The sequence below is a fragment of the Plecotus auritus genome (assembly GCF_963455305.1).
Source record: "Plecotus auritus genome assembly, chromosome: 8".
Classification (NCBI taxonomy): domain Eukaryota; kingdom Metazoa; phylum Chordata; class Mammalia; order Chiroptera; family Vespertilionidae; genus Plecotus; species Plecotus auritus.
Window position 1 is genome coordinate 112,036,858 of NC_137782.1, and position 9,781 is coordinate 112,046,638.

Genomic DNA, 9,781 nt, shown 5'->3' on the forward strand with positions numbered 1-9,781 from the left:
ATGATTGGGTGCCCCATGCACATGCCCCGACCAAGACTGGTGGATCGAGCCTGCAACTGAATATGTGCCCTAGACTGGAATCCAACTTGAGGCCCTTCAGTCTACGGGCTGATGCTCTAACCACTGTGCCAAGCCGGCTAGGACTTGCCACTCGCTCTGGTATGGCCTGTGAGTTAAGCAGTGTTTTTACATTTTTAAATGATTAAAAGAAATGTTTTAAACGATCTTTTGTGAAAACTCTATGGAATTCAAAGGTCAATGTCCGTAAGTAAAGTGTCATTGCAGCACAGCCTTGCCCGTTTATTGACAGATGGACTAGGACCGCCTCCTTCCCAGTGGCAGCGTCAAGAGAGACTGCATGGCTTACCCCTCATGTTAGCATTTCTGCCACTCTCTGCACAGATGGAGAGAACAGCCTCTCAGGTCTGGGCGGGCCGCCAGCACAGTCACTTTCTGGCTAGTGGTTATGTTCCCATCCAGCCAGCTCTGCAGCCAGGTTGCGCCAGCCCCATCCCATCCCTCCCTGTGACTTTGCTGTCCAGGTCTCCCCTCTGGTCCAGGTCCATCTGAGGGGAGAGTGAGGAAAGAGCACTCCCGGGCCACACGCAGCATAGGGGGAGCCCAGTCACGCTCCTCCAGGAACTCCTCCAGGGTGACCATCCCTGGGGCTGGGCCACACCCCTCTTCTGGATGCCTCCTGGTGGAGAGGCCCATTCCGGGTGGCGGGTACTCCAGGCGGCTGAGGGTAGTGTGTCCTGGGGTCCTGGCATTGCGGGGCGGGGTAGAGTGCTGTGTCCCTGCTGGGCATCAGGTCCTCACTGCGGAAGCTCTCGGGCCTGCGGTGAAGAGGGCCGGGTCAGAGGAACCTGGTGTCCGGGCGAGGGGACACAGAGGGACACACGTCAGTCTCTCACTCTCACTCACCTGCCTCCAGTGGGCTCTGCGCTGCCTCTGGCTCACGGAACACAGGGAGCCCTGCTGGAGAACCTGGAGCACACTTCTCCCAGGCTGGCACTGGGGATGTCAAGGACATGCTGGAATTCTCTAGAAGTTCACAGTGGGATTTAAAAACAAAATATGTGGGAGGGAGGTGCAGAGCTTCTGCTAAAGCTGAAATTAGCAACAGCTGTGAGGCGTACACAGCCATCATCTGCACCATTAACAAGCTTAAACATCGTAAAGGAATCACACTCACCCCGTGTCTTCTGACCACGATGGACCGGAACTCACGGACCTGTCCCCTTCCGGAAGCTGCAGGAACTCAGACTCGGAGGATGGGTGGCTTGCCCAGGTGCCCAGAGCTGGTCAGTGAGGAGAAGGGATCTGAACCCCAATCCGTGAAAACTCCCAGGCCTGAGCCTGAAACGGCATGGTGTGCCCTATGGAGGCAAACCCATCAAGCTTTGAAGAACTTGCTAATCGTCTTCTTTAAATCACACAGATAGCACCAAGCCCGGAGCGGAGATCCAAGGGCACTGGAAAGTGCCCAGAAGGAGGGACGACTTACCCTTCAGGCCGCGAGGTGAGCGGTCACTGGACTCATCCCTGCGGCTCTCTTAAGCTGCCTGGCCGGGACCCTGAGAGGAAAGGACCACCCTGAACCGAAAGGGCCGCTGACCCAGTCTAGCCCAGACTACGCCATCCAGTCTGCAAAGGAGGACAGAACAGAGTGATTCTGCCACAGCTCAGGGAGCGGCCTCAGAAGGACATACGCAGGTTCTGGAGACGCCCCAGGAGGGGACCCGCCTCCCCTGAGAGTCAGGCCCCGTGCACAGTGGGCATGGGCTGTGCGGGATGACAGCCTGTGCGTCTGTGTATGTGCGGTCTGGGGCTGGGGCTCAAACAATGTTGTTGACAAAGGAAATTTCACGCAGAACTCCGGTATAGACCAAACGGGGTGGCTCTGGGAAAGCAAAGCGTTGGAGGGGTGAGGAGCCCACCATTAGGACACATGGAGCTTTCTAGAACACGTGGAAACACGCTGCCTAGACCAGAACAGTGGCACCTGGTGAGGGCGGGAGCCAGGACAGGGCAGAGTGAGCGCCCACGTGTGCACAATGAAGCCTGTGCCCGCTCCAGGGGCCGCAGCACCTCTGGGGTCCGAGGGGCATGTGCTGGGTCTCAGGAGGAAAGAACATGCTGGCTTTCCGTGGCTGTTTGCTGTCCTTCAGCTTCTCCTCTTTTTGTCTCAAATTGACAGCTGCCCCAAAGGGAAAAGAAATGGACCTCACGATGACAAGTGTGGGGCAGCCGCCCTCCTGGCTGCGGTGTGTGCCTGCCTGAGCGTGTCTAGGGCAGCCCTCCCTGCCTCCCTGGATCAGAGGGGGAGCACCTGCTGCAGGGAGGGCAGCACCACCTGGCCAGGGCAGGCGGTCCCTTTCAGGCCTGCAGACCGCCCCTCCTGGTCCATGCCCCCAGCACACGCAGTCCCACGGCCCCGCCCCGTGTACCATCAGGGCTTGTCCCACCGCACAGTCACAGCTGGGGACAGGGACTGTGTGCCCGTCCTCCCTGCACACAGCTGGTGTTGAGCTGAACTGCACTGAGAACCGGGGACACGCTAGGAGCAGCTCTGCTTCCGCCCCACCTAGCAGTCTGCTCTGGACTCACAGGGGCACAGGGCACCCAGTTCCCCAGCCCTGGCCCGCTCCCCAAATAGCAGGATTCGGAAAAAGCCTGTTAGCAGCGGGGCTGGGGGTGAGCCGAAAAGTACTTGGTTCCGTGGAGAGCACAGAAGCAGAACCAGCCCCCTCTTTGAGAAAGAAAAACCTTGAACAGAAACATCCACCTTCCTCTTGGAAAAGGACGTGTCACTGAAAGGCAACTGTGACACAGATCAGCGGGCTCCAAACCCTCCGTCCATTGGAGCCCAGCACTGCCCACCCCTTCGCCTCTGTCTCTTGATATGAGAAGCTCGAGGAATCAGAACACTAAGGAATAAGATCCTTTTCCTCAGCTGATTCGGCATAAATCTGTCCCCTCAGTGACACTTCTAAGAGCGGTGGCCGACTCCTCCTGTCCTGTTCCCCTCCACCCAGTGAGAAGATGTGAGGGCTCCGGGGTTTCACACTGTTTCCCCACAGAGCCTGTCTCTGCCCATAAGTTGTAAGAGTCCATGCCAGCACCATGGAGCTTTCTAGGCAATGGGAGGGAGGAGATAATGCTCACTCCTACACTTACTGTTGATTACTTCAGAAGCTGAATCCAATGGAAACTCTCTCAGTTTTCACTTTATTCAAAACGTTAGCTTCCCACCCTCCTAGGATTTTGTTCTCAGGAATTATAAAAACCCAAAGCAACTGTTAATGTTTGAAAAGGCTGGTATCATTCACTGATTCCCTTCTGCCTACTTGAGATGGCAAGTGTTTCCACCAATTTCTAAGATGAAATTTTCAACAGGGAGCTGCTCTGGGCAACTAAAGTCCAGGTGAGGAAGGTGAGACCTTCCTGCAATCAGTGCTCTGTGCCTGGGCCACTAGCGCTTCCTGCCAGCAAGAGGAGTCAGAGCCTCCAGAAGTAGTGACACCCATCACTGGAGGGAGGTAAGCAGGAGCTGCATGCTTAGGCCCCTAGGGGAGGCAGGAAAAGGGTGTTGAGGAACTGTGGGTCCCCATTCCCACTTCAGCACAACACCTCCTCGTTCACCTCCTCTGTGTGTGGGATTTGCACACAGGCCTTAGCTTGAAGGAAAAGCACTGTTGATGGAAACAGGTGTGATAACCCAGGCGGAAGGGCACCACACACCGTCCACGCCCCGTGCTGCCTGCGGTTGGGAACTTGAGCTCCAGGGACCGCTCACAGGGGCTGTCATCTGAATTCTAGCCTGCGGAGAACATAGGGCTGGAGATTCAGCGGACCTGAACATAAACGGGGAAACCTGGGCCTTTTGCGAGACAGCCACCTCTGACTCTGGCCCAGCCCCTGAGGTGTAGTCGTGTCCAGCTCCTGGAGGAGGGAGGGACGGGTGGACCGTGTCCTTAGGGAACAGGTGCCTATATGTCCTATCTCTTCCCTTTTTCTCCTGCTGGGACAGCCTCACACTCGGGACTCTATCTGATTTAACTTTAAGTCACACTTCTGCCTGCGCAATGACTGGGACTCCAAAGGACAGCAGTGTCCTGGCCTAAGGGCCATGCAGCAAAGGCAGCTGATACTTAGTGTCCCGGGAGCCCCTCCCCGCTCCAGGGCCAGATGCAGCAAAAGCAGGGCCCTGAGAGCAATTCTCTCCCAGGGGCCTGGGCTCTCCAGGGGCTGGAGGAAGGAAAAGGAAAGTACCACCACCTGAGGGAGGATGCGGGTTCCCTAGAGACTGAGCCTGCACCAGCAGCTCCTCCCAGCAACGTCAAGTATCCATGGGCCACCGGTCACTGCTCTTCCCTGAGAAGGACTAAGATGCCATGTGCCTTAGGCCTGCCAGCTGTTCTCTGACAGCAGCCCTGGATCCCCCACAAACTGACACCAGGGTCTCCATTTTGCAGACAGTTCTAGGTCCACCTGAGCGTGAGCTCTGGGCTGCCAGGGAATCGCCGTGGTCAGTGCTGGGTGTGCAGTGAGAGGGGCCCTTGGGCAGGGTCAGCAGGCGTCTAAACAGGCCTGGGCTCTGGGTGGGATCCAGGCTGAGACAGCCCGAGGGTTAGCCTGGAGGGCTGGGCCTGGAGCCACACAGGCCGCTGGCAGGCCCAGGGGACATGGTGCTCCTGGCTCCTTCTGGAGCCCAGGCAGGGCTTCTGCTCTGCAGAGCCTGGGAGACCGGGCCAACTGCTGAGTGCCCACAAGGGACACGGAGCAAGCCCGCCCCAGCCACACAAGGCACCATGCCCCTGACACCCAACAGTGAGTGGCTGCCTTTTCAGCGTCTGCCCAGGAGCACAGAGGGACTGCCTCCTGCCCTGTGCTCACTCACCTCATCTTCTCCCAGGGGTGCTTCTGATTTGTAAACAAGGGGACAGGTCCTGAAGCTGCCCCAGGCAGCCTCGAGGGCAGGGACCCTGTCTGTCTTTGCTGGGCTTGTCAAACCACGGTTATGCATGCCATGGCTTCCAGGGTCCTGTGGGAGGTAAGATTATGAAAAATCATAAGCCCTTCTCTTCAGTTTCTAACACCCCCGGGACAGTCATTTTCAGCTCTTTCTGCTGTCCTCGGATTCTTCATCTCTAGGTTAGAAGCAGAGTGTCTTTTTAAGTTTTGAGCTTTATTTCTCCCCTGCTGTTGCATATTTTAAATTTCCCAGTGCTCTTCCCCAGATGCTTCTTTTCATAGCATCCTGGTCTGGTTTCACCGTGCAAAGTGGCTCACTCTGAGGTCACGACGGGCATTTTAAAGCTTTTGTCTCTGTGCCTAATGCCCGCTGACTCTGTTGCTCTCAAATCAGTTTGTCTCAGGTGTTGCAGGAGCTCCTCAGGTGTCCGGGGACCCTGACTTCTCATGGGCTCCCTCTGGCAAGATGTGACCAGACTGCTCTGCTGGGAATGCCTCCCGCTAATCAGATGCCTTGAAGAGGATGTAACATCCCATCTAAGGTGCGAGCACGCTTGGCTACTGGCATCTGGGGGACATCCAACCTGTCAACCCCTCCTGAACCTCCTTGTTTTTCCGTCTAGGACACCTGCCCTCCACTCCATGGACCGGCCTCCAGTGCAAGGACCCTGTCAAGTCTCCTCCCTGGAGAATAAACCTCCAACATTGCCTGATTGTAGCCCAAAGGACGGTTCACCTCCGTTATGAAGCCGCTTGGTGCCACCAATTCCTGAGCAGTGGTGTGGGTTCCAGGGCTCAGGCCCAGGCCCCCAGATGGCGGAGTTACCTTCCCAAACTCGCACAGTTATAGGCAGAGCTGAGCTCTGAACCTGTGTCTGTGGGACACCAAACATGTCCACAGCTTCACCCACCTGCTGACCACCTCTCAGTCTGAGAGGCGCCTCCTGCCCCTGTGAACCGGGGTCTTTGGGAAGGACCTCGGGCCGAGATGCTTATCACTCTTGGTTTGGAGGGACCGTGACTCACCGTGGGTGCGGTCTAGGCGCCGGGACGTGGGGGTGGAGGTGGAGCTGGAAGGAGCTGTAGTGATGGCTGCGGATGAACAGGCCCCGGAGCCCAGCTCTGATGGCCGGGGCTTGGTGGCTGGGTCAGTGGAGGCATCAGTGCCATCAAGGCTGCTTCTGGGTGGAGCCACTCCCTTTGGTATTAGGTTCCCAGGGCCTGGGGCAGAGAAGGACAGTGAGAAATGGGGCTGCAATTCCCATGCCAAGGTGGGCGATCACACTGCGGCCTAGAAGCAGAGACAGCAGGCACAGGGAGCCCAGGGACAAGAGCTGGGCTGTGTGCCTCACGGGCTGTGGTCTAAGGGGAGGCCCTGGTGGCAGCCTGAGCTGGAGGCCCTGGGAGGCTGGCCCTGGCTCTAACCATGGCTCACAGTGCGAGCCCCCAGCAGCTGGGAGAAAATAAAGGATGAGCTCAGGAGGCTCAACAAAATGTTGGTAAAAGTGCAACACATTAACTACTGGGCCCACCTGCTGTGTCACTCAATCCCTGACTTAAGAAGACCTGGCCTGTGACTGCTCAAGACCACTCCCAACCTGTGGTCCAGGCCCTCAAGGTCCAGGATGTGCACCCTGCCAACAGGCTTCCCTTATGATTGCAGAAAGAAGTTCATTGTCACCCTAACAGTCATTTAAGGAGTCTTCATCTCTACATGGTGACTTTGACTCAAGAATGATTTTTACCTTCCATTTTTGCAATCCCTGAATTTTCTGCTGTGAACATGTACTACTGGCAAAGTTAAATAAAATACTAGTAAAAACAACACCAACATTGGGGAGAAATACACACCTAAAAGACCTTCAACTACCTCGTTAGGAGAGGGGATGGGCTCTTCAAATACAAGTGAAAAATGAATGCGGTTGGAGTTTCTCGGAGCATCAGGACAAGGCTGTTTTGCACAGCGTCCTGCTCCAGGCAGCTGGAGGGCTAAGGACCTGGAGCCACGCCCACTGTGGGGATTTGGGCCCCTCCACACCTTCCTAGGACCTGACCCCTCTGGCTCTCAGCTACCCAGTGTCTGGACTCTCGGGGAAGTTGTAAGCACCCAAGCCTTGCAAACTGAAATCAAGGGAAAATTTGGATTCTGAAGGATAACCTTGATGAGAAGCAAGATTCAAGTCTCTTGGGGTGAATCTGACAGTTGTCCACTGAGTGAAGTCAGCGTGAGGAGGGGCGCAGAGGCGGAAGTGCCAGACAGCAGCCAGGCCAGAGAGACTGTGTTTCCAACAGCATGCTGGGCAGGCAGGCGGGGGACCAGCAGGTGGCAGCCCAGGAATCAGAGCTGAGCATGCCAGGAAGTCAGTGCCACATCAACTGACAGGAACAGTGCGAGAGTCACCCGTTTTCTTTTACGGTGACTTTGTGTTTATAGTGACAGTGGTTTTCCAAGTCGTTTCAAGGGAAAGTATGTAAATAATCACTCAGTGATACAGACTTTGCAAAATCATGGAGATGGTACGAGGATGGCTGAAGACAGAAAACAATGCAGTAGCTAAAGGCCTCTGTGGACCAGCGCTCCCGGCTGATGCTGACTGTGAGCTGATGTCCTGTCTGTCCACTGCTGCCCTCACAGCAGCATCCAAGACTTCAGAGGACCTCAGCACGGTCCTACAGCGTCACTCTGGGCTGAACCCTGGCTCGGCAACATCGATCCAATTATTTGAGATGCTGAGTGGGGCAGTAAATTCTTCAAAACACGGAACACATCTAAAAAGGGACTGCTCCGCAAAAGCCAAGCTTCTGTGCTCTGACACAGGAAGTGGAGAAAAGGGCAGCAGATTTAAAGTTAGCTGTCCAAAAACGAGTCTTAAAAAAATCTCACTTGACAGGGTCCACAGAGTTTTGGAAGCCTAGCAGCCGCTGATCAGTTCTGCCCTGCACAGGGGCATGGTCTCCAAGCCTGCAGGTGCGAGGGCAGGGGTGCCACTGGGCCCAGGGACTCACTTAGCATGGACACCCTGGCCCAGGGACCTGGGCGTGGATGCCCCGAGGCTCCCCTAACACTGTGCTGCGCTGGAGTACGGTCCAGAGGCTGTGACAACTGGTCTCCTTTGAAGTCAGAATCCACGTTGGCTACTTAAAGCTTGGCTTGGAATTTGTGTCCGGAGGAGGAGTCCGCTATGGGTCATCTGGCCTTTAACTACTGTTTTTCTGTTTGTTTGTTTGTTTGTTTGTTTGAATTTCAGCCATGAAGGAGGATACATCTTGAGACACTGCTGAAGGGAAAGGATTAGAAATCCCAGTGTCTGAGAAAGGGAGGGGCTAGTTAGAAGCGGGTGCGATGTCAGAGAAAGGCCAGACACTCAGTCCTGTAGAGAAAGGCGGGCGGGGCGGCCCGATGGAGACTTGGCCTTGTCCTCGCTTCCGCTTTTCCAAAGGCGACTCCTTTTGCGCTGAGTTGCTAAATTGTTATCCCCCGGATTACACAAGAGAGGAAGGAAAAACAAAACAAAACAGCAAATAAATGAAATGAGTAAATGACAAATGACTACGTTAGCTAAATGTTCTTGTGAGATCAGAGTCCTGTCCTCCCAGGAGAGTTGGAAACTATACCCACGGCACAACCAGAATCAGGACTCGGTAAACCATTATGCCCTGACTCCACTTAATTCGTTTAATGGCATCCTGGTGCCAACGCTTTACTGAGCACGTGAGGAGAATTCTATATTGCTCTAGGAGCTGATGCCTTAGACTATTTTTCAATTTCAATGTGTTAAATTATTAAATAAGGATGTTTATTAGTTTAGGACCTGGTTTTCCTTACTCCTCCGCCCTAATGACAAGCTCCCTGACAACTTGGCTCGCACACAACTAACTCCTGCTCCTGTTCAAAGACCTTGGGACACTTCCTGGAATGCTTCTGGCTGCTGCAACAGGATAGTCTACCTGAGCTGCTCACTGATAATCCTAGTACATCTAGAACAGCCTCTTATGGAAGGATCAGTTTGAAATACCTCTTTTTCATACCAAAACACTGTCAACATCAAGAATTATTCCCATTTAGATCCCTACGCATTCTCTCCTGCAAACCTACACTTCATGACCTTTGAATTCTGGAGTCTTATCAGAGCAGAAAATTGGCCCAACTTCCTGAACATGTCACATACATGGGCATAACTGGTTTATCTGATTTCTGATTTCGGATTCAAGTCCATGGCAGGACCTCTGTTATTTCTCTCTCCACAGCACCACCTGGTGGCCACAGCTCACACCACAGGGACCCACTATGCAATGCTGGTGCCCCAGGCTTGGTCAGCACCTTCAAGGACCAAAGCAGCTTTAACTGCAGGCAGTGCTCACAGTGGTGAAGAGTTCAGGCTCCATAATCTGTCAGACCTGGGTTCGGATCCCAGCTCCGCCCCTTATTCTCTGGGCAAGTGCTTAACCTTGTCAAGCCTCACTTTCCCAGCCCTGCAAAGGGGATAGGAATCGTGCCTGCCTCACATGGCAGTTGGAACTAAAGGAGAGACATAAAATGTGAAACTACCGAAAAGGTGCTGGGCCCAGAAACAGCAGCCATGCAATGTTACTAATATCCACCACTGACCTGCTCATTCACGGATCCAAACAGCTGTTTTTTTTTGTTTTGTTTTGTTAGTCCTCACCCAAGGATATATATATATATTTTTTTCTTTCAGAGAGAGTGGAAGGGAAGGACAGAGTCAGAGAGAGAAACATCTATGTGAGAGAGACACATCGATTAGCTGCCACCCTCACACCTCGACAGGGCCCGGCATTGAGC

At 54.4% G+C, this 9,781-nt stretch overlaps 1 long non-coding RNA gene across 1 annotated transcript; it reads right to left on the bottom strand.

The window, feature by feature from the left end:
* Nucleotides 1–219: 219 nt before the first annotated feature.
* Nucleotides 220–7,693, bottom strand: LOC308256325. Its single transcript, XR_013961443.1, has 7 exons — nt 7,136–7,693; nt 6,004–6,198; nt 4,904–5,047; nt 1,508–1,577; nt 1,196–1,379; nt 925–1,044; nt 220–836 (listed from the first exon to the last, which is right to left on the bottom strand). It is a non-coding gene; the product is annotated as an uncharacterized lncRNA (long non-coding RNA).
* Nucleotides 7,694–9,781: the final 2,088 nt, after the last annotated feature.